The sequence below is a fragment of the Asterias rubens genome, chromosome 8 (genome assembly GCF_902459465.1).
Source record: "Asterias rubens chromosome 8, eAstRub1.3, whole genome shotgun sequence".
Classification (NCBI taxonomy): Eukaryota; Metazoa; Echinodermata; class Asteroidea; order Forcipulatida; family Asteriidae; genus Asterias; species Asterias rubens.
In genome coordinates this window covers 960,656-986,812 of record NC_047069.1, presented here as the reverse complement: position 1 = coordinate 986,812, position 26,157 = coordinate 960,656, and the positions used below count along the sequence as shown (strand labels likewise).

General features: G+C 39.3%; 1 protein-coding gene across 1 annotated transcript in view; it reads left to right on the top strand.

Annotated features, from left to right (window-relative positions):
* The window catches only part of LOC117293769 (F-box/LRR-repeat protein 17-like), a 33,747-nt gene extending 29,026 nt beyond the window's left edge, over positions 1-4,721 (top strand). Inside the window, exon 9 of the mRNA XM_033776206.1 lies at positions 4,689-4,721. The gene's annotated coding sequence lies outside the window, so the exon portion shown is untranslated. The remainder of the gene's footprint in view (positions 1-4,688) is intronic.
* Positions 4,722-26,157: the final 21,436 nt, after the last annotated feature.

Genomic DNA, 26,157 nt, shown 5'->3' with positions numbered 1-26,157 from the left:
AATGAGTACGTGCAGTTATGACATCCGTTTTTCCGGTGCTGTAAAAGTAGAATACAATGGTCCACACAAACATGCCTCGAAATTGCACGGTTTTCCTTTTACCTTGTCAAATAACACGATCGGCCATCCATAAATGGCCGAGCGTGTTAGTTCGCAAAGTAAAAGGAAAACCACGCAATTTCCAGGCAAACTTGTGTTGATCAATGTTGTATTCTACTTTTAAAACATCTTTCTAACCATGCATTTTAGAACAAACGGTTACAAACGCTTTTTATAGACCAACGCGTCCGATCCAAGGCAACGTGTTCCTTTAAGGTTACTTGGAGATCATTCAGTCAGATGTCCTCTGCCGGGGAAGACAAGAGCAAGTGAACACATTTCTAAGAACCTTTGAGTGTTTCAAGACCAGCTTGAACAAAAATGCTAGCAGGTGATCTTTCGTCATCATCAGGTCGGGGGTGCACAGTCTAAATTCATGAAATTAATTTAAGACGTTTTCAATCAATGTTTTCAAGGAAATCAAGTTCACATTGAATTCAACATTCTTACTGTCAGAAAAACTATCGTTTTAAACACCCTTCTCATGTGCTTTTCAGAAAGATTTGTGAAAAGCGCTGTTAGTTACAGTACTCATTTTACTTTTTTGGGAGCTCCGTTTTGTGTGGCCACTTTGTTGAAAGATGGAGGTAACAAAGCAACATCCCACACATCATGTCAAAGTATCGTCATTGTGATGCACGCCGACAATGGCAGAAGTGTGGTTAGCTTTATTCAAAACATTGTGGTTTGGGCCCAATTTTTGTTTTGAGGCTTGTCAAATTATCAAAATTACAACCAAATGATAAATTAAGATATAAACAAGTTTATACCTTAGTCGCAATTAAAGCAGAGGCCCAGCTGTGTGTGATTTCTAATGTAGAAATCGACCGGCGTGTAGAGGTCATTGAATGAAAATGTGATAGTGCCATCGCGCAGTCACAATTCAAAGTGTCACACACACTGCAATGTTGGGATCAAATTCTTGGTCGGTGTCCAGGGGGCATTCATCCAGTGTCCAGCCCATGTGTGTGATAAAACTGTGTGTAAACTTGTAATTTTCTGTTGGCCCGGTATCTGCCTGATGTAAGCGATGCCCTGCCGGCGATTGGCCAGGCATCGACTGACTTATTGGCGATTGGTTTGCGATGTGAAGCGCTGCACCAGGTTTTAAGTCCGAGTTAAAAGTAACTCGATGCCCGCCCAATTCCACAAAATGACCTGGCAATCGCCCAACATAGTTGGAAAGATATTTACATTTTCATTGCAGTCTTACACTTTCGTATTGTACTACAGTGACGTCCTGGACATCAGGGTACATTTCTGGGGCAGACAATTTTCAAAGCTTCATAACTCAAATCTTACCTGCAAGAAACCACTAATTTCAACAGATTCACAGTCCATCATGGCACCATATATTTTTCTGCGGTGGGTTTTGAACGTCATATATTCTTCACAAATCCGTCATTTTCATGAAATAATGCAGCTCCCAACGTTAAGGAATTCCCATTTTTGTTAGTACTCTCACAGTCTGCCGTGTGTGCGCAAGACGCAAGACGCGCAAATCTTGCGTTGCGTTTGCGTGTTAACGCTGTGCAGGCAAGACACGGTGACCAATAATTCATGCGTCTTGCATCTTGCGTCTTGCACACGAATGTACACCCGTACGCACAGCAGCAGACAACACTGTGAGAAAACGATCAAAACGGGAATTTTTTAACGTTGGAAGCTGCATTATCTCATAAAAATGACGGATTTGTGAAGAGTATATGACAACCAAAATCCACCGCAGAAAAATGTATGCCGCCAAAGAATGTGAATCTGTTGAAATTAGTGGCAGGTCAGATTTGAGTTATGAAGCTTTGAAAATTTTCCGCCCCAGAAACTGGCCTTAATAGTTAGGACTCTGTATCTGTGTACAGAGGAAGAGTCCTATATAGGGCTACAAGGTGAGGTACAATGTAGTTTTAGTAATTGAAAAACATAAGTCTGCTGCACTTGTCCTGAGTTTACTGGTGCGACGCTAAAACTACTGGCCTAGGGTCTGAGGTACAGTGTTAAGTTCGAGCCCTGATTCCAATCAGGTTTTGAGTATAATTTACAGACTTGTTGAGATAACAAGTGAAATGTTACCAAAACAGACGCAATGACATGATAACATAACAGGTTTGTTATGATATTTGGTTGAGGTAACACAATGTGTGTATCTACATACAATGTACTTGCCAGGTAGATTACAGTTCTTTTAAGAACTTGTCATGCTTTATATTATACAACATGATACCGCAGGCAGATTAAATTTTCGGAAGTCAGGAGACTTCTCAGTTCTCAGTTCTAAAAAGAACTGTCCTGCTTTTAAACTACTACTTGGTAGGAATGTAGAAAATCGGCTTGGACTACTATTTTTGCTTTAGTGGATCGAGGGGACTTCTCGTTATTATGTAGCTTCACTACCACAGAGTTAGTTCTTAATTTGTTTCAATGGTTTGACTAGTTTGCTCTAGTCATGGTCAGGAGACTGACTGTTTGTTATGACTATAAGTGGTGGTGTCAAATCCATTCCATGTTCGCTTTAAGATTGACTTTGCTTTTTGAGGTATTTGAGGTATTGCATGGTAAGGTATCAATGTGTATATTTGGTTTGCGGTAACACCATTGCTTTGTAGATTCTGTTCTTTTGAGAACTTGTCTTGCTAGGCCTATATGTTCTTAAAATTTTTGCTTTTGTGGAAACATGTTTGTGAAACTTTGTTTACTGCCTGCCGCTTTCAGGGGTCGAAAGTAGGTGTATTTTCATGGTAGTCAGCAATCAAACCATTACGTCTTGAGTCACTGCACAAAATGGTCTTACAATGGTCACCATTTCATTTTACAATACCATCAGCACACATCATTATTGTGTGGTGATTTTTGCATTATTTTCGTGCCAATTCCAACCCTTGCGCTTTTAAAGGAACACGTTGCCTTTAATGGCACACTGCTCAAAACTTTAAAAAATGGCCATATGCCCAACAGTGCAAAGATTGGTTGCTAATTACTCACATTTGCCTGGTGTTTTTGTTGAGAACTTTCGGAATTGTTATCTCTAGCAATGTTAAAAAACACAGAGTTAACTTAGAACAAAATTAATTGAGAGGTCATTGGCTCCAATCTCGCTCCAGTCTATTGTTCTTTGTTCAACCCCCAACTCAACATTAATTTAAATGAAATATTTTTGGATAATTGGATATGTATGGATTTGGCGTCAATAAATAATGCAATTAATAAGCAGTGACCAATGTATTCCCTATTTTCATTATTTTGCAAGCACAAGATGATTTGATTCAAATAGTTTCATTTCAGCGTAATGAAAAAAATAATTATACCTAATGAGGGACTCCGAGGTCAATAAGTTTTGGGATGTACTGATTTTTCAGCTGCAGCGCTTAAAAAAAAATACTGAACAGACTATTACAGGCCTGTATGTTTTGTTTGTGAAAGGGCAAGGCACCAAGGCATTTTCTCCTTGGTAAAGGGCACCTTATGAAGAAATTGTAAACTTCCACTTGAGCAATTCAAGGGCACCAAGGCAATGACCAGGGGGCATGGAGGCAATTGCCTTTGTTGCCTCTGTGAAGTATCAGACCTGTATTAAAGACAGTGGACACTATCGGTAATTGTCAAAGAATAGCCTTCACAGTTGGTGTATCTCAACATATGCATAAAATAACAAACCTGTGAAAATTTCAGCTCAATTGGTCGTTGAAGTTGCGAGATAATAATGCAAGAAAAAAACACCCTTGTCACACGAAGTTGTGTGCTTTCAGATGCTTGATTTCGAGACCTCAAATTCTAAATCTGAGGTCTCGAAATCAAATTCGTGGAAAATTACTTCCTTCTTGAAAACTATGTCACCAAGTACATGTAAGGTTTTATGCAAATAATTATATTGAGTAATTACCAATAGTGTCCAAATGAAACTAATCTGAACATGTTCAATGTCTGGCCTAAAATAGTTCTTCATTATTATTCATTATTTTAACTGTCGCTCAAAATTTTAAAAAGATTTTTTTCAGGAACCCAAATGCTAAACAAGATTTCTTTTTCACTTGGCCTCATCATCGTAATTAAAGGCAGTGGACACTGGATAATTGTCAAAGGCTAGCTTTCACAGTTGGTGTATCTCAACATATGCATAAAATAACAAACTGGTGAAAATTTGAGCCCAATCGGTCATCGAACTTGCGAGATAACAATGAAAGATAAAAACACCCTTGTCACATGAAGTTGGGTGCGTTTAGATGGTAGATTTCGAGACCTCAAGTTCTAAATCTGAGGTCTCGTAATCAAATTCGTGGAAATTTACTTCTTTTTCAAAAACTATGTCACTTCAGAGGGAGCCGTTTCTCACAATGTTTTATCTGTACCAACCTCTCCCCATTACTCGTCACCAAGAAAGGTTTTATGTTAATAATTGTTTTGAGTAATTACCAATAGTGTCCACTGCCTTTAACATTACATTAAAGCTCTGGAACCCCAATCTTAAACATTAGACGACAGAAAATAAACACACACAGGCAGTTCATGATTGAAATTAGGGTGATTTTAAACACAAATGGCAGGGTGTATAGTCAATTGAAAATAAACTTTAAATTCAATTTTTTTTTTTTTAGGAATGGTTGGTCGGAACGTGATTAAAGGTTGACCGACAAGCGACCCTTAAGACTTCTCATCAAACTATGTGAGTATGCAGTAACAGATTATTATCTGGCATTTATTTGTATTTCAATCCTTGAAACTATCAATCGTCCATCTGCTGAGAACTATCTTAGAAAGAGTCACAGTTAACAAAGACTGCTACAAGTTTTCACTATATCATACACAATCCCAGAATGGAACCTGATACCAACTAAATATGAAAGATATCAATATAATAATAATAATAATAATAATAATAATAATAAGACATTTGTAAAGCGCCTAATGCAAAAGCCTCTAAGCGCATTAAAGAAACAATAAAATAAACAATTAGAGAAGGATACAAGAAACAAATAGGCAAATTACAAAAAAAGAAGCTTTAAACAAATGAGTTTTCAACAAGGACTTAAAACATTGTAAAGTATTAGCTTGGCGAATATGCACAGGAAGACTATTTCAAAGAAACGGTGCGGCGTAAGAAAAAGATCTGTGGCCATAAAAAATGGAAGAAGCTCTAGTAGCATATAAATCACAAGGGAAAGAGACAACGAATTTAAAATACTTCAAAACCAGACTTGACGCCGTAAACCTCGGAAATCTAACACGAAAAGCCCATTTCAAAATCTAGGCTAAGGTAGCATGCAGGACAAACTGTGTGTTTAAAAAGCCTTCCAAGGCGTTTTCATGCAGTATTATTTTTGCAGATTTTGAAGCTTATTTGTACTATCACATTTGTAATATGATCCAAAGGGCATTACAGGGCTTGAAATTAATACTGGCCGTAGGCCAGTGATTTAAGCCTCGGTCTAGTAAACTTAGGATTGGATAAGTCCGGTGGTATTATGTTTTTCAGTTGATGGTAACACTTCACTGTGTAAATCACACATCTTTCCATTTTTCAAAGATATTGACAAGCTAGAAAACATCGCCAACATAGGGCTAGATAGCTCAGTTGGTAGGACGCCTGCACATTAATCCGGAGGTCGTTGGTTCAAATCCCACTCTAGTCAATTCTTTGTTCAACCCCTAAAAATCATCTTTCAATTGTATCGAGAATTGAAGCATACTTAAAGACCTGCTTGAACGAAAATGTCAAGTCGTGAACTTTGCTGAATTCCACTTAAAATGTTTTCGATGAATAAGGAAATCGAGTCATATGATTATAAATAAGTTTCAATTGTGTAAAAAAACAATCATTTTGTATGCCCTTGTCCAGAGCTTTTCTGCGAGATTTGCGAAAAGCCCCGTTACGTAATCACTCTCAAAACGTCATAAGTAGATAAAGCCGCTTTGTGGCAGCGTGGATGTATAACAAAGCAAACTCCCACAAATGACGTCAGCGGCATTGTCCTTTGACGCCCGCTCTCAACGGCAGAAGTGTTTTTAGTTTTTCAAAAAACCTTTAGGTAGGGGCCTGATTTTTTAATCGATAATTACGAAAAGTTCAGAAGTGTACACATATCAAAATTACATTAAAATGGTGAACAAGTGCATTATAAACAAGTAAAAATACCATTTCTGTTGAAAACATTCCGCTCAGGTAGCTGTTTAAAACCATACCTGTAATACAACATGAGTGAGAGATTTTCTTAGTGCAACAAACAGTTAACAGTTAACATAATGTGCCACTGTAGGAAACTTATTGTTCTGAATGGACAAAACTGTATATTTGAATTGTGAACTTCAAAACTGTAATGGGTGTCGGGGACAATGGTGTAATTGTTTATAATGTGCCATAAGAAAGGATACCACTTGGTGTAATGCAGGACCTGGAAACTGAACAACTAGTGTGATAAGCGCTACATGCCACTCCCAGCGGTGTCCATCTTGCCAGTTGCCCTGCTCAATCATAACCCCCTAGATGTGTGACTTTAAAGTATCCAAATTTGGATATTAAACTTAGTTCTGTTAGTGATCCATTCTGTATTAGAGACTACATGTACATGTACATGTATGCAAAACGTGCTGTCAAAAGACGCATCGATACATCTATCTGTTTGCAGTTTAGGGTGACCACATAAACATGATTCATTCTTGAAACGTACTGCGTCAAAATACGTGCATTTTTACATGTTTGTACTAAGCGTCTTATATTACAAGCGATGGAAAGTTTTTTACAAGCGTGCACGCAAAGCAGTCACTTGTGGTTAGTCAATAAGCATTGATTTTTAGTGTTGCCCTCCCAGGGGTTAGAGATGTTCGCAGAGCTAGCGGGTGATACGACGCGCTGCCCATGGTAGCAAGGCTGGCTACCAAATGAATTAAAACTGCTTAAAACCAACTTTAGTACTGTGTCTGAACAACCTCAAATACATGTAGTAAGCATAAATAAGACTTACTTTTTTAAAGGTACACTGCACTACTGAACATTGCTACATGAAAGACAGAAAGTATTTGTAATGTAGGTGAGAATAGAACAGGGCCAAAGTTCATGGCTCTGCTTACAGTAAGGCGCTTACGGAAGCAGGGAATTCTGTGCTTACGGCAAGCCTATTTCACGGGTTAGCAGCGAATTTTGGCGTCTGCGCGTGCGTACTCCACGTTACTAGGCATTCTACGCTTACAAGGCTAGCGCTTGCAAGTAAGTGCGGAATCGTGATCGTAAGCGCAGAATTCGGCGGTAAGCAGAGCCATGAAACTGGGCCCTTATGTGTTTTTGAGTTAGTCTTGAAAGTCTGGTTGATATTGTGAATGTGAGTGGGTAGGAATATTTCCAGCCTCGAGGACCAGCAACTTCAAAGGAGCAGTCCCCTGCCCTTCAGTAAGTGGCTTGGATTATTAAGTTACGACTGGATTGGAGATTTCACTGCCTTCACTGCCTCTGTGAAGTTATTAGGCCTGTTAAATGCAATGCTTGCACGTCACAGTCTGTTTTCAAAATTTGTTTTGTCCCCAGAAGAATGAGCAAATTGTTATGTGGGGAAATGAGTTTGTTTAAGCCTACACCATGTGTAATGTCAGACGTTGTACTCAGAAGTGTCACGGCTGGGGATTCAAACCCACACTCTGCTGATTAGTTTGTGGTGCTCTTAACCGCTCGGCCACGACACTGACAATTTATCAACTCTATATATATATCAACTCTAGGCATTGTGCTTCTGGTGATTCTGAGGGGGTGCAGATTCTTGAAATGAGAGAAGATTGTGCTAAAAGGAAAGCCTCATATGATATCTAAATGGGTAGTTGTTTGTGATGGTGTACAAGTAAGTAGTTCGTAAATCCTCTGAAATGTAACATGAAGATGTTTCTACATGGCTATGTAGATGAAGAATAGAGTCAGACATTGGGGCTGCCACCCTAGGATACTTTGATTTCTGATGATATATTGAGCATCAATAAATCTTTTGAAATGTAGAACCAAGGAGGGGGCTTGGGGGGGCTACATCATTCAGGGCCCAATTTCATGGCTCTGCTTACCACCGAATTTTGCACGACAGAGATCACCATTCTCCGCCAGGCCTGATACTTCACGGAGGCAACGAAGGCGATTGCCTCGGTGTCCCCTGGTCTTTGCCTTGGTGCCCTTGAAATGCTCCAGTACAAATTTGCAATTTCATCATAGGGAGCCCTTTACCAAGAAGAAAACGCATTAGTGCCCTTGCCCTTTCAAAAACGAAGCATACAGCCCTGCTCCGCTTATGTGCAGGCGCCAAATTTATGTAGAGCATTGAGCGTAGAATGCCTTGAGGCGTGGAGTACAAGCAAAAAATCCCTGCTACCCCAAGAAATCCGCTTGACATAAATGTAGGCCTACATGTGAGTACAGAATTTCCAGATCCATGAAACTGGGCCCCGATGTAGACCGGAAAGATAAAGGCACTGCTCAATGGCTTCATGGTTTAATGTAGAGGGTCTGTGTATACATGTAGGAATCCTCTTAAAGGCAGTGGACACTATTGGTCATTGTCAAAGACTAGCCTTCACAGTTGCTGTATCTCAACATATGAATAAATTAACAAACCTGTGAAAATTTGAGCTCAATCGGTCGTCGAAGTTGCGAGATATTAATAAAAGGGAAAAACACCCTTGTCGCACCATGGTCACACGAAGTAGTGTGCTCTCAGATGCTTGATTTCAAGACCTCAAATTCTAAATCTGAGGTCTCGAAATCAAATTGGTGGAAAATTACTTCTTTCTTGAAAACTATGGCACTTCAGAGGGAGCCGTTTCTCACAATGTTTTATACCATCAACCTCTCCCCATTACTTGTCACCAAGAAAGGTTTTATGCCAATAATTATTTTGAGTCATTACCAATAGTGTCCACTGCCTTTAAGTGTAAGGTTTCAAGAACGGGGTGGGGGGCTTTCATCTTTAAAACCTAAGGAGAAACTTCCAGTCTACGTACATGTAATTCTCAACCTAATTTGTGATTTAAAGCCATTGGACACTTTCGAAACAGAAAAAAAGAGTAAAAGTTCACAGATATACAAATAATTTACAGGGTTTACAGAAGGTAATGGTGAAAGACTTCTCTTGAAATATTATTCCATGAAATGCTTTACTTTTTGAGAAAACATTTAAACAATATCAATTCTCGATATCGATATCGAGAATTACGGATTTATTTTAAACACGTGTCATGACACGGCGAAACGTGCGGAAACAAGGGTGGGTGTTCCCGTTATTTTCTCCCAACTCCGATGACCAATTGAGCCTTAATTTTCACAGGTTTGTTATTTTATATATAAGTTGTGATACACGAAGTGTGGGCCTTGGACAATACTGTTTACCGAAAGTGTCCAATGGCTATTAAGAGTCTGTACACAATGTATGTAAACTATCCGTGAAACATTAATACAAAAGATATCCAGAGGTCTGATCCTGGTAATAAAAGTAACCTTAATGCCTGATCTTTAGCTCCATAAAGGTACCTTCAGCTCTAGATGTGTAGTTTAACAGTCTTAGAAAGTGTGTGAATCGTCTGAAATATAACACTTAGAAGGTTCAGAGGGCTTGGTGCTCCAGATAAAACGTGACACCCCAGCCCCCACTTCCCAGACATAGATTACTAGGATTTGTTGAAAGTAGAGATTCCGTAAATCCTCCTGAAACGTAACTAAAAACCTAACTACACTGTATCTAAAAGCTGTCGATCGCACGCAGTACATCTCATTGTTTTGGTTGTTCTGTGCTTGTACATACTGGATTTGGTGTTGTACTCTCAAATCGCCCATATCAAATCCTTTCTAGTCAAAAGGACCTCCAAGCAAACTTAAACTAGCCAAAGACGCACAGTCCAGTGACCTTTGATTAAAAAGATAAGAGACGAAACCCACGCTGCATAAAGGATACACAAACAGGATGCGTGTGTATTGTGTGCAGCTCGCCGAGCCATGCATTACGATCAATTTCATTGGCTTTCAGACACACAATTTCTTTTTAAGTGAATACACGCGAGCCTAAACCTCAACCAATCACAACAAGGTTTACATTGTTAGAAAGCTGACAAGCCAGAGAGAAATGACTCGAGAGATCTAAGCTCACAGAGGGCGCTATTTAATGTTATGATTATATTAGTACAGCAGTTTTTGGCTACACACGGTTTTTACACAGGAAACAGGTCGCTTTTTTGAAAAAAAAGGCAAGTTTTAGCATGATTTACGCGAGTGAAAAACAATTTTTTTCCCAGTTTTTTTTTGCATTTTCTAAAAGAATGCAATGTTAGGGTCATAATGTTGCAAGAACTAAGGTATACTTTGTTAAATAATGTTGTGGTGGCGATAGATGCGAAAAAGGACCGTTTTTTCAAGGTTTTTAGACACGTTCTCATAGAGATGTCACGTGAAAACTGTCCAGTGGCTTTAGATCCCCAAAGGAATCCATATGTACTCTCAGCATGAGGCCATGCATACAAATTTTTGTTTGAGTGCATTGAGTGGAGTTACCATTGATTGAAGTTTGTAGATGGTTTTTGGACAGCCAGAAACCATTTGATTGATTTAATCCTTGTAGATGTATAAATCTAACATTTGTGAAAATTTCTCTTTTCAAAAGGTGGTCGTGTTTTTGAGATATCACCTGGATTATGTCCAGGCAGGAGGAATAATCTGTAATTGGTTGCCAGTAACAATTCTCAGATTCAAATTTTGGGGCATACAAACTGATATCGTTTACATCATCACATTACTTTGAGCTGAAATGTTCCCTTAAAGACAGTGTACACTATTGGTAAACTGTCAAAGACCAGTCTTCTCACTTGGTGTATCTCAACATATGCATGAAATAACCAACCTGTGAGAATTTGAGCTTGATTGGTCGTCAGAGTTGTGAGGTAATATTGAAAGAAAAAACACCCTTTCAGGGTGATTTCGAGACCTCAAATTCTAAAATTCGTGGAAATTACTTCTTTCTCGAAAACTACTTCACTTCAGAGGGAGCTGTTTTTCACAATGTTTTATACCACTAACCTCTCCCCATTACTCGTAATCAAGTAAGGTTTTATGCTAATAATTATTTTGAGTATTTACCGATAGTGTCCACTGCCTTTAAAATGCAGTATACTACCAAAAGCCGCTGTAGGATTCTAATCAAAAGTTTGTACTGCCATCCATTTCAAGAGTGATTACCAAACGTAAACCTTCCCTTTAAACTTGGTGAGCTAAATTGTTGTCTAACGCTGGACAAATTATAGCACCCCAGGAACTTTTTACTTTGAGATTTAGTTCAAATTCTTAACAACTCCTGAGACTGTGTATATACAGTGATTTTGGTTGCCAATTTAAAGATGCTATGTCAGATTTTTGGCCGATTTTTACCCCAAAATTTTGATTTAAAATTCAATAGGTATTTTGATGGGGGTCGAGAAAGTTACAAGCTTTCATTTAAGCCATTGCTCGAAAAAGTCCGCCAATTATTAGTAGCAGTGAAATAAAGTGCCCAAAATTATATCACGTGACCAATTCTTGTGTGTTTTATAAGAAACGTTTAAAATTTTTGTCATGGTTCCTGACCATTAAAAGTAAAAGTTAAACTTTTTTTCGTTGGAGTGGGTGATACTCTTTGAAATACCATTCACTCAAAAAAATCAATTTTTTAATGTTTGGGGCCAAAAATCTGACAGCATCTTTAATGCCATGTTTTTACTCATTGAAGTTTACATATGTTATATGCAATTTGTGTTGATAGAGATTTGCATCAAGTGAACTTTATTTTGAATTCAGGCAGAGAGTGTCAACATCCATGGCTCTTTAAAGTTGACAGAATTCATAGAATTTGACGAGTTAATACGCCAAGTTTATTTTTCGTTATTATCTCCATGTTTGGATATAATTAAATATAGTTGTCACTATTTGTCTGGTATGATTAAAAGTCCTTAGAATTATAATATTAGTACCAACTCAAACTCATTTAGGCAATGAAAACACTTTATGACTATAAATTAGGACATTGTGGTGGGTAATTTGCATTTTTATGACTTGCATAATTGTTTTCTGGAATTACTGGTATGCATTAATGCTTATGCTTGATAAGGTCGGCGACTTTATGCGCTTCGGAATGACTCTGGAGCGCCTTGGTTTTAGACGTCGAACTTGTCATGAGCCCAGCCAATGTAAATGTACATGTTATGTTAAGTTCGCCTGCCTGAAAACAAAATTTATTTGGGTCGATCTACAGTCGCTTCTAATCTATTTGGTTCGGTGGGACTCTAGTGCGCCTCTCTGAACCGGGTGTTGATTCATCATTATTGGTGGAAGTTTACGTGTAAAACATGAGCATTGGGTGAAATGTTGGGTGTCATGGCCGAATAGATTAGAGCATCTAATCAAGTTCTGGTAGTTTAGTTGCGAGGTTAGGGTTCGAATCCCGGTCATGACACTTCTACCTTTGTGACTAAGCCTTTACTACTCGACTAGTTGAGCCTCAAATAGTCTTGACTCAGTTCAGGTAATTTAGTTGAGAGGTTAGGGTTCGACTCCCGGTTATGACACCTCGACCCTTGTGACTAAGCCTCGGCGACTAGTTAAATTTACTACTCGACTAGTCGAGCCTCAAATTGTCTTGACTTTGACACTGGTCACAACTAATTTTAAGAGATTGCCTGTTAGCTAGAGGCAGTTTTGATGATTATATAGGATTTGAGGCATTGCATGGTGAGGTATCAATGTACATTGTATATTTGGTTTGCGGTAACACCATGTGTGTACGTGTATCTACTTGCCAGGTAGATTTTGTTCTTAGAGAACTGTCTTGCTTTATTCTACTACCGCGGAGCAGATGTTCAAGGGTTCAGGAGACTTCTCAGTTCTGAAAAGAGCTGTCCTGCTTTTAAACTATTACCCGGGTGGATGGTATAGAAAAAAGGGCTGGGACTACTACTTTAGCTTAGGATCGTGATTAACTGTACTATCGCGGAGTCAGTTCTTGAATTAGTCTCAATGTTTCGACTAGCTTGCTCTAGTCATCGTCAGGAGACTGTGATGATATTTTGAATATAGTCGCAATCAAAGCTCTATGTCAACAACTTCGTACAGCAGTTCCCATTTCAACTCAACTGTACTTTAATTGAACCAGCCTCGGTCGTTTATGGCTTTAATTTAATTTAATTTAATTTAAATTTAATATTTTTTTTAATTTTAAATCTTTAGACATACACAATAGTTACAAGTTGTACAGGGGCTGTCAAGGTTAAACCAAAAGTATAAAACTGTCATCAAAAGATGTGTAAAACCAGACCCCTGCCAACGATAAAAATATAATTATACCATATAAAAAGGAGATTACACTGAAACATTTTAGAATCACACAATAGAAATCATTAAAACACAAGCAAAACCAGACTATTGAAAACAAAAAACTACACCCACAACAAAATACCGCAGCGATAAGAGGAAAGGACAACAATTGAAAATAAAAAAACGTAGAATGGACTAAAAACACTCAGAAAAAAATAAAATAAAATAAAATTGGCACAGAGTGCACCCTCACAGAATCATGCCAACCCACTGGGCCCGAGGACTATGATAGCAGAAAGACTCCCCAAACACCACCCAAAAAAGCACAAAGACCCCTTAGACAAATATTAAAGAAAAAAACAATTAAAACCACTAGCACTATTAACATACTAAAAATTCCCCCCTCAGCTTCATACGAAATGACTTGTACCCCTCCAAAAATCAAAACATTCCTGGTATCCAATGTGAGCTCTGAGAACATTTTAGGAAAGCGAACAATGGTAGAAAATTTATAAGCATCCGTCCTAGGTTTTAGGTGTTGAAAAGTGAGCAATTCTGTGTGACGGGAGTTAACTTTAGACAGATTAGTTAAGTCATTCATAAAACTATACCGAGTGGACATCAACAGTTTTACAATAAAGCAAATGTTTAAAAAAGTTCTTCTGTCAGACAGCAACATAAGACCCAGAGTCTTCAGTCTTTCTTGATAAGGCTGTTCCATATATTTTTGCCGAAGTATCATCCTGCTGGCTCTGCGCTGTACCGATTCGATTGAATTGATGTGTTTTTTACGGTGAATCCACCAGACGGGTGAGCAGTAGTCCAAGATTGGCTGGACAAGAGTCTTGAACAAATGGAGCGATACGCACAAAGGACACTTGCCAGAGATGAGGCGAATCAAACCAATCAGTCTATTACATTTTGAAGTAACAGCCTGCACTTGTAGATCCCAGGATAAGTTACTCTGGAATATACAGCCTAGAAGCTTGATGGAGTCCACACATTCCAGGGGGGAGTTTCCAAGATTGTATTCTGGTTTGCTCATACGTCGCCATGTCAACCGTATAGATTTGCACTTGTCAGCATTTAAGCGCAAACAGTTCAATTTAGCCCAGTTAACTATAGTGTTTAGGTCCTTCTGAAGTAGAGAGTCCGGCACGTCAGTTGTAACATTTTTGAACAAAAATGTGTCATCTGCGTACTGTACAAGGTTTGAAGAAAGTTGAAGTTGAAGATCGTTCGCGTACAAAACAAAGAGCAGGGGGCCAAGTACAGAGCCCTGTGGCACTCCTGAACCGACCGGTAGCCAGTCTGAAGTAAAGCCTTTGTAGACAACTCGTTGCAGGCGATTTGTATTGCTTTATCAGCGAATACTTTGACATACATACATACTCACTAAGATGTCCATAGTGATCAAATATGAAATTCTTGTTTATCTTTCTGGGTATGTTTGAGGAGAATTCTTGTTGAACCAGATATGTAATGTTTTTGTCTTGAGTAGCTCTTGTGGAGGGAATACAGCATACACCATAGTAGAATTGAGTGGTTGAGATGACAGGGGTCAAAATTAAGTGTATTTTCATGATAGTCAGCAGGGCTAGTAACCCAAACTTTTTAGTAGCCCTGTTGAGAGTTTGGTAGCATGAAAAACACATTATGTCTTGGGTCACGGCACAAAGTTTACATACACCATTAGCACAGTTCATTGCTGTTTGTAATGTTGATTTTTGCATTATTTTTCCACTAGCCCATGGGGCTATCAAACTGGATAAATGAGAAGCCCGGCTGTAAATCTGGTAGTTCCGGGCTAGCGGGCTAGTGGCAATTTTGACCCCTGGATGAGGAAATTCTTGTTGTCAAGCATGTCCAGCCAGATCCAGGATGGGCCAATGCAGTTTTTTTCAGGATAAAAAGCTGACATTCACTACACAAATGTATGTGAATTTCCAATATTAAACTATTTTTACCTCAAATAAAATCTTTATTGTCATGTATTTTTTAGGGAAGTCCTCCAGTGCAATGGTCTCGTGTTGAGTTCTTTTGTGTAGCATATTCGGCCAAACCGAAGTCATTCTATTCCCTTGCAATGTTATTATTTACAGGGTGAAAATAGACTATTCTCGCATTCCATGAGGAGAATTGCTCACGTCACATTTGGCAGCTCCGATATCCCCATAGTCAACAAGTCGATGAAAGCATGTTCTAGAAACCTCAACCCCCTTACTCTTTGTCCCATGCACGATTCTGTCACCTCCAGCGGGTGAGATCGGAAGTTTATCCAGTCATATGAAACGACCACACTCCTCCTCCTTCTGACTGGTCTAACGCATCATATCACTTTTCAATAACTGTGGATACGGGTTTACGGACTTGGATATAATACAAGCTTGGTCGGAGTGTTGTGATATGTGTCATCTATACAATCAGGTAGTCACAAAAGCCTTCAGAATTCACACAAACACCCCCATGTACACAGTGTAAAACCTGAAAGACATTTTCAGTATAGGTGTACAGTGCGATGCATTTCCTTTTGTATAGCAGGCCTGGTATTTCATCTTTGCAAGGGCAAGGGCATTTTCATTTTGCAAAGGGCACCTCCATTAGAGAATCTTTGAATCAAGGAGGAAATTTTGAAGGGGCACTAAGGTCAGACCAGGGTCAACAAAGGCAACGGCCTCCAATACCTACTTGTAAGAACCTTACAAATGTTGTCCAAATTGATGCTTCTCAGACACGTCAGATGCTTTTTCTATTTGAATCAAGGTCAAGTATTTGGCCCAAGTTCATGGATCTGCACTTAAAGAAGCAGAAAAGTTAAGGTTTAACAGATGGTGTAATGAGAATCACTATTCATTATTGCTTCATGATTGCACATGGGGCTTATGTAGGCTTAATAATAATAATAATAATAATAATAATAATAATAATAATAATAATAATAATAATAATAATAATAATAATAGTAACGACATATTCATAAATAGCGCATTTCATTATACTGTCTCAATGCGCTTAACATTAGTGATTGGGCCAATAACATTCCTTTTTAATCTTTCTCAGCTCTCTGGGGAGTATACAGCCTTGAGCTGCTGTATGGTCCTACTATTTTATAGCCCTTGAAAAGAGAAGCAATAAACCAATTCAGTAGGCTCCGCCCGCAATGCACGTGTGAGGAAGAACACGTGGGGCTCTCCAATGCCTTTCTGCACAACTCTGCCGCGCGCGCCAAGATACAAATATATTGGTCGGACCTTCGTTGCGCTGTGATTGGTCAATACGCAATGGGGCGGAGCTTAATGGATCGGTCTATTATAGTTTAAAGCATCTTGTTCAGGGACACAAATGCAATGACTGGGATTCGAACCCACACTCCGCTGACTTAACCACCAGAATTTGAATTTGATGCTCTTACTACTCAGCCATGACGCCCTAAAAATTATCAGGGTTTACCCCTATCTTTTTTGATGACTTGCCACCTTTGCATGTAATTAGCTCGTTTTGTTTTTAGTCTGGTAGCTTTTTTTCATAATAACACATATTTCACTTTCATATTAAATTGAGAAGCTTTTGAACACTGAATGAACTAGCCTGTCACTTTTGAACACTAAACTAGCCTGTCAAACCATTTGGAGAGATTTTTGATTGGCCTTAGACAGTTTACAGAGCTCAAATTTGTACACTGGACCACTGGCCCATGCCCAAGGCCAGTGATTTTAGTGTGGAGTCAGTAAACTCAAGACAGGACAATAAAAATTTTGAGTAATTGCCAATAGTGTCCACTGCCCTTTAAAAGGGAAAGGGCACCAAGGCATTTCCTCCTTGGTAAAGGAAAATGTAAACTTCTACTGTAGCATTTGAAAAACACCAAGGCAATGACCAGGGGACATGGTGGTAATTGCCTTTGTCTTCGCCTCTGTGAACAGGCCTGAGACACTGTGAGAATCAGCTCCCTAGAATCAACGTAGTTTTTGAGAAAGAGGGTAATTTCTCGCTCAAATAGTAATTATATTTATCAAATGATTTTCTACAAAACACAACCAATACATGTAATTTGCGTTTAAGTTTCCACTAGTATCACTAGTCATCCTCTGAACGAGACACCACCAGTCGGTTGGTGGCGCTGTTTCCTTCTACAGCCACTGGATGGTGGTTTGGCTGATTGTGTCCTCCCCGAGGTCAGAACTTTTACCAGCCTGATGAACTTCTTTCATAGTAGCAGTATTAAAACAAAGTTGTGCAACAAGGGTATTTTTTCTTTCGTTATTCACATGCAACTTTGATGAATAATTGAGGCCAAATTTGTACAGGTTTGTTATTTTGTTGTTGGGATGTACCAAGTTGGGAATACTAGTCTTTGACAATTACCAAAGGTGTCTAGTGCCTTTAAGGCAGAATGCTGAACTCCTGATTATGATGTGATACAGAAAACCATTTCCAAGGGAGCTTGGTGTATTTCCTCCCGATCAACCTTCTGTAATTTCCCATTCTCTTCCTTCCTCTAATTTTTGTATTTATAGAGTAAGGTCATGGCACTATAGGTCTATTATTGCCCTTCCTCATCTGGGGTATAAGCGATCTAGTTGGTTCTCAGTCACGGCAAGCCATTATAAATCTAGTAGTAGGTCTGTTGTCCCAACACTTGAGCCGGTGTGGGTCTACTTTCTCTAGTCAGGGATCGTTGAATGAAGGTATGTTTACTGAAGCTCTTGTATGGGTTGCATTACACTCCATACACTGAGTGTTATTCTGCTTTGGCTAAAGACGGATTGGGTGATAATCTCAAGAAAGTATTTGTAGGTTTGTAAAATTTGGTAATAGCTGTTAGCATTAGGAACGTTTAAAGACAGTGGACACTAGATTGTTAATTGTCAAAGACTAGTCTTCAGAGTTGGTGTATCTCAACATATGCATTAAATAAAAAAACTGTGAAAATCTGAGGTCTCAAAATCAAATTCGTGGAAAATTACTTCTTTCTCGAAAACTAACTTGTGTAACTACCAATAGTGTCCACTGCCTGGACATTTACTCAAAATAATTAGTAGCATAAAACCTTACTTGGTGACGAGTAATGGGGAGAGGTTGATAGTATAAAACATTGTGAGAAACGGCTCCCTCTGAAGTGATGTAGTTTTTGAGAAAGAAGTAATTTTCCACAAATTTGATTTTGAGACCTCAGATTTTTAATTTGAGGTCTCAAAATCAAGCATCAGAAAGCACACAACTTCGTGTGATAAGGGTGTTTTTTCTTTCATTATTATCTTGCAACTTCGACGACCAATTGAGCTCAAATTTACACAGGTTTGATATTTGTCAATTACCAATAGTGTCCAGGCTCTTTAACAAGTTGTACTCTGCACTGTTTTTGTCACCACTATAGATATACCTTGATGTTCTGTTTGCAAAACAACATTTCCTTTTTGCGTTTTCGTGTGACAAAGTCAAGGTCTTTCTGATATGTAGCACTATTAGCAACTCCACTTCTGTCAGGTGTTATATCTCTGGTGCATTCTATTACGTTCATTATGTATGATAATATCAAGGACGGGGGAGGGGTGTGGGGCAGTGTTTATGTTTTACCCTCAATATAAACTGAACCATTTTCACCCAAGAGCCTTGTATTTGGATAAAACAGAGAAGGAAACTTTGTTAATTTCAAGCATGGTTTTAAGTCTGATTCTGATTGTTATGGGGTTTGTTTTGTTTTTTTGCCAATGAAAAAAAACCTTGGAAAAAAGACTATGATTAAATAGTATGAAGAGTCTAAGCCAAAGCCCGATACTTCACGGAGGCAACAAAGGCGATTGCCTCCATGCCCCCATGCCCCCTGGTCAATGCCTTGGTGCCCTTGAAATGCTCGAGTAGAAATTTACAATTTCCTCATAGGGTGCCCTTTACCAGGGAGAAAATGTTATGCCTTGGTGCCCTTGCCCTTTCAAAAACAAAGTCTACACACTGTACATCGGTACGCCCTTGCACTCAATTAAATTGTCCTACTTTTGTCCAAGGACAAAAATAAATTGAATTGTTGTGTTCACAGTTGCTGGAAACCTTTGGGATTGTATTTCAGTGAGCAAACAATTGAGATTGTGTTAACTGACATCATGTTTCTTGTTTCAACTTAGGCAATGAAGGAACTATTGCTGCCCTAAAAATATTAGGAATAATTGCTGCCCTCAAGTCTTAGGAATTATTGCTGCCCTCAAGTCTTAGAAGTTATTTCTGCCCTCAAGTCTTAGGAATTATTGATGCCCTCAAGTCATAGGAAATATTACTGCCCTCAAGTCTTAGAAGTTATTGCTGCCCTCAAGTCTTAGGAATAATTGCTGCCCTCAAGTCTTAGGAATTATTGCTGCCCTCAAGTCATAGGAAATATTACTGCCCTCAAGTCTTAGGAATTATTGCTGCCCTCAAGTCTTAAGAATTATTGCTGCCCTCAAGTCTTAAGAATTATTGCTGCCCTCAAGTCTCAGGAGTTATTGCTGCCCTCAAGTCTTAGGAAATATTGCTGCCCTCAAGTCTTAGGAATTATTGCTGCCCTCAAGTCTTAGGAATAATTGCTGCCCTCATTGCTGTCTTGTGAAATACTTTCAATGGATACAAAGATAGCCTTTTGCCTTGGGATATTCAGTAACCATTGTGATAGACTTCCCCCTGTAATGAGAAGGTGAAAAGCCCTCCATAGTGTTTTAACGGGCATGGATAACTGGAACGAATTCAAGGTCAGTTAAAACTAAACTCCTTCAATCGATATACAACCTGTAACCCCCGTAACACACGGTTACAGACGCTTTTCAAAGACCAACTCGACCGATCCAAGGCAACGTGTTCCTTTAGAGGAACGTTACAGAATTGGTAAGAAACGAAAACTGTGAAGATCACAGATTTACATAAAACTTACACGGTCTAATGAGGATGATAGTGGAAACTGTCCCTTGAAATATTTCTGTCTGAAATGTCATATATAATGAGAAATAAATAATCTAATTTCGCGTTTGGAGTTTATCGCTCAATGAGCGTTTTATTCATTTTTGTTTTAGCTTTGCTGCAGTGCAAAATTTGAAATCGTTTTTTTCACTATTCTCTCGTGACCCAGATGGCCGATCAATCTCAAACATCACCAAGGTTTGTCAGGTTATGTACAATGGTGGATTATTGTATGTAAAGTGCTTTACACTACCAGCAATTGTTTGGTTAGCAAAAACCAAGCCTGTAATGCCCCTTTAAGAATAATCCTTTGATAACTTGAAGAAGTACATAGTTTCGGTAGTGATTGAAAAAAATAACCAAGCATGCCCAATGTAACCCAGCACAACCACTGTTCTCTAACCCCCTCCCCATCCTCCCAAATGGGCTTGAAATAATTTACTTGAATGCAAATCATGTAGTTGACATATCTGGGATGGAATGTTCATAATGGAGGCTGTCCGAATGGTATGCAATTGTACCACAACGGTCTGGTTTGCAATCGAGCAAGCAATTCAAGTAGTGGAACATTTCTACGAACAGTTGCGATGTCCGGCTGTGCTGTTTTAATCCTGTCGCAGAGTTCTGTATGGGCCAGCTTTCTCAAACTTTGCTAAATGAATCAACACTAAGCCTGTACTTTCAGTGAAAGTTCATCCCAAAAGCATTTTGTCTTAACATGTATTGAATGGTTTTTTTCTTAGTGGATAGTATATGCTCTTCCCAAAATAGTACTTGTAAAGGGAAGCAATTCCATTGAGCTCTGATAATATTTATAAACTGCGCCAATAAAGTATCTAAACACTTACAAAGGGTCAGATTTATCGGAACCTGAAATAGTATACAAAAATTCAATTGTTCGTTTCTATTAACCGTTAATTTCTGCACGTTTTGACACATCTTGTGTTGCGCTACGATGTTGTTTGGTGGATTGATGGACACTTGAGTGGCTTAAGGTCGAATTTCAAAAGTTGCAAAAGCCCCTATTCACCCCAATTCCAAAAGGGAACTCACATAAGCATCACACTCAGACAAAATCAAGACAAAAGACACAAACTCGTTTTGTTTACTTGACCATGAAATTAATTGCCGTATCTTTAACTCTAAAACTGCTGATATCCTGTCCTCCATTCTTGGTGTGTCCTCAATCATTGTCCTGAACGGCAAGGAGTCGTCTTCTCATACTCTCAATGAGACCTCTGATCTGTCCCTGGTCAATCCCCTGCCATTTCCTGATTAGGATGCGTCGCAAACCCCTCGAGAATGGTGTCAGGCTTTATGGACTTGTTCACTTTCTTCTTCTGCTGCAGAAGTCACCCTCGGACGGCCACTCCTTGTCAGGTCGTCCACATTTCCCTGAGCTTGGTAGCGATTCCACCATTTACTGACCGTCGCTGGTGACGTTTTTACCTGATGAGCTGCAGCTCGCATCGACGTACCGGCTTCTATCAAACCAACGATCTTTGAGCCACCTTTCCTGTTATCTTGAAACACCTTTCCCTGTCTTACCATTGTTGTATGCCTCCCATCTTTGACCCCTTTGCTTGGTTACTGACAATTATTGGTGAGTATGTTCATCGCAACCGATTTATCAAAAACGCGACCAAAAAAACATCATTTATAAAAGGCGAGCAAAAGAAACGCAGATCTTACTCGTCACAATACAACGAGTTAGCTTGAATAGGGGCTTTTGCAACTTTTGAAATTCGACCTTAAGCCACTCAAGTGCCCGTAAATCCACCAAACAACATCGTAGCGCAACACAAGATGTGTCAAAATTTGCAGAAATTAACGGTGACTCGAAATGAATAATTATTTTTTTGGCATACTGTTTCAGGTTTCGATATATCTGACCATTTGTAAGTGTTTAGATACTTTATTGGCGCAGTTTATGATTTAACGTGGCTTTGCATACCGAGTCTGATTTAATTTAGACACACAGCTCATCTGTGCAATTATTAGAATATGTAATAATATTCAGTAGTAAAACCTATAAGCTAGACTTGTTCCCCATGAAGAAAAGCCCCGTGGGGTAAGTCTTTAATAGTGTAATGAACTACACGTTTGCTTATTACATTAAAATTGGCATTGATAGGGTGCAGGACATGTCGCATGGGTACACGTTCTGTGTGAAAGCATCTCACAGTGTAATTCACAGCATCTCAACGCCTTTAGGTTTTGTGCGATTGTCTGGGATTGGTGAGGAGGCACATAACTGGAAAAACTTTCAAACTGGCGTAAAGTAAAATATTTTTATAGAATTTGAGGCATTGCATGGTGAGGTACACACAAATAAATATTTGGTTTGCGGTAAGCTGGAATGTTCCATTCAACTCGGCTCCGCCTCATTGAATAGAACATTCCATCTTTCAACTCGTGAACATACTCGCACCATTGCACTCATAAACATTCATTATGTGTATAATATTTGGTTTGCGGAAACACCATGTGTGTATCTACTTGCCAGGTACAGTTTGTTCTTAATAGAGAACTGTCTTTCTTTATTCTACTACAGCAGAGTAGACTGTTCGGGTGTTCGAGAGACTTCTCAGTTCTGAAAAGAACTGTCCTGCTTTGTAACTATTACCGGGGCGGATGCTATAGAAAATAGGCTGGGACAACTGCTTTAGCTTGTAGGAATGTAATTAACTGTACTACTGCGGAGTCAGTTCTTAAATTGGTCTCAATGTTTCGACTAGCTTGCTCTAGTCGTCCAACCAAAACAATCTACTCCGTGGCAGTAGAATAAAGAAAGACAGTTCTCAAAGAACAAACTCTACCTGGCAAGTAGATACACACATGGTGCTACGCAAACCAAATTAATGCTATTTTTAGGAGATAAGGTGGGACTGTTAGACCTTCATTGTGTGTGGGTGTTTTTTCTGAACCCCACCATGTTTTTAAGAAGAATGATTTTGTTACAACACTGTGCACTCTAAAAAAGGTTCCAGTTGCACGTTTTAAGAATACCGCAGGGTATTACTGCTTACTACCCCTACTCCAGAGCAGGGGTGGATATGCCAACTTGCCGAGGGCAGACTGGGGGTCGGCCATTAAAAGAGGCTGGTCATAAAGAGTAGTGTGAGAAAGGTGTATGTTGCCTTTAAGGAATTTATTTTAAGATTGATAAAGAAGTAAAAAGACTGAGACTATTAAATGGGCAATTCCAAGCAAACATGGACATGACATCAAAAATCAAATCTTTCTTTCCACTTAGAAGGTATAGCTGACATATGAAACTAATTTATTTTTAGTTGTTGACAAGGAATGAACCCAATTTTGCCAAATAAGAACTCAGCTTGGGCTCCATGTAGACGTGGCTTAATTGACTGGAAAACTGTAATGCGACTGACCATGTTTTTGCCAGTATACCTAAAAGTTCAGGTTGCTGACCATTATTATAAGTATCCTGTTGGATACTCATAAGAGTTTGTCTGTTGCATAAAGTAAAAGTTTCCTAATTATTATAGTTTGAGGAATTTTTTTATTTGTGACACGTGAATTTTTTCCATGTCCTTTTTGTGTAATGCGACTGACCGCTTTTTACATCTTAATAACATCCAGAGCACAAAGCCCACAACATTTCCAATAATCCATTCAAAGCCTTGGGTGTCAAGTACAAATCAGTCTATAAACTTAGTGGAAAGAATATCTCACATAGAACTACATGTACTAGCACCAAGATCAAGAAATTACACAGAAAAGTGTAATGCGACTGACCATGGATTTGCCCAAATTAGGATAACTGGACGAAGTGTGTAGATGGTAGATGTACATAGGCTGGTCACAGAATGGAGCATCTTTTGGTTTGGGTTAAAGATGGGTGATATGGATGAATGGCTCCTTAAAGGAAACACAAATCCCGAGCCGCAATTGGTAATGACGTCCCAGTCTGTTTGATTTAACCGAATCCTGGGCAAATCAACAAGTCAGATACCGTGCACCTACACAAATATCTCGACCCTCGACGTTGACTCAGGTGGAGTGACTTCCATTTAACGTATTTGCTCTGCATGTTCAGAATTGTGCCATCAGAAAAAGCAATTCGGTCTCGCCGGCGAGGGTGATTAGGTTGTCAGGTTGAGCGCCGGGGAGTAATTCCATGGCGAACTGTAGGGTGGCAGTGACCCTCATGTTCCACCCAAGGACGAAAAGTGTGTCAGTTCAGATGCATGTCCGTTAAAATGTCACACCATGATGCTTCGTCCTTCGGATGGGACGTAAAGCTGTTGGTCATGTGTGTTGTGTAACACAGGTAAAAGAACCCAGTGCACTCTACATGTATATCAAAAAGTGACAGGGTTTGCCTCTGTGTTTCTGGTTTGATTTTGCTGCATATTGTTTACAGCACCTTGTAAACCATTACATGGTGCTATGTAAAAGGTGCACTTATCAGAACGAGAAGGGGCTCGCCCCGGTGTTCCTGGTTTGATTGGCAGCATATTACGACACAGCACCTTGTAAAACATTACATGGTGCTATGTAAAAGGTGCACTTATCAGAACGAGAAGGGGCTCGCCCCGGTGTTCCTGGTTTGATTGGCAGCATATTACGACACAGCACCTTGTAAACCATTACATGGTGCTATGTAAAAGGTGCACTTATCAGAACGAGAAGGGGCTCGCCCCGGTGTTCCTGGTTTGATTGGCTGCATATTACGAAACAGCACCTTGTAAACCATTACATGGTGCTATGTAAAAGGTGCACTTATCAGAACGAGAAGGGGCTCGCCCTGGTGTTCCTGGTTTGATTGGCTGCATATTACGACACAGCACCTTGTAAACCATTACATGGTGCTATGTAAAAGGTGCACTCATCAAAAAGAGAAGGGATTCACCCTGGTGCTCCTGGTTTGATTGGCAGTACACATGTACATATTGCGACCACAGCACCTTGTAAACCATTACATGGTGCTACATGAATATTAAAGGGAGAGTACATGTTTGTTAAATACTCAAAACAAATATTAACTTAAAAACTGACTTGGTAACAAGCATTTGAGCGCTGTTGATAGTATAAAACATTGTGAGAAACGGCTCCCTCTGAAGTAGCATAGATTTTGAGAAAGAGATAATTTCTCACTAAAATAATAAAAGACTTCTACTAGCCTGAAGTCTTTTATTCATATCTGAAAGCACACAAACTTGTCCGACAAGGGTGTTTTTTCTGTCATCATTTTATCGCAACTCCGATGACCAATTGAGCTAAAATTTTCACAGGCTTGTTATTTTATGCTTATGTTGGGATACACCAAGTGAGAAGACTGGTCTTTGACAAAGGAGTAGGTCTCGTAATTCAATCGTAGTCCCACCATTTAGGAAAATACTGAACTATTGTTATTACTACACTTGGTTTTTCTTTCATCTTGTAACTTTAAACCTGGTGTTTTTCACTCATTGATGGGTAGGAGAGCCTAACAGTCCCACCCAACAGCGTCTTTGATTTCGTATGAAGACTCTGCAGTTGGTAATGTTGATAAAGATCAATTGATGAAGATCAGGGTTAGACCAATTTTAGTGGTGGGCTCTAAATCCAATTTAGTTCACCAAGGTCCAAAAATACTCACGATTGGAGGCATTGTGTAGTGAGATATCAATTTTCATTTGGTTTGCGGTAACGTCATTTGTGTTCATCTACTTGCCAGGTAGAGTTTGTAAGAAATATTCTTATTCAGATATGGGGATGTCATTTCAAGTGCAATTTGGGGCAGCACAGTTTATTTGGGTCAGAGCTCTAGGGGAATTTTCTGGGGTAGTTCTGGGCAGGACCGCCCGGCACCGCCCATGGGGCTACAACACTGGTTTGGA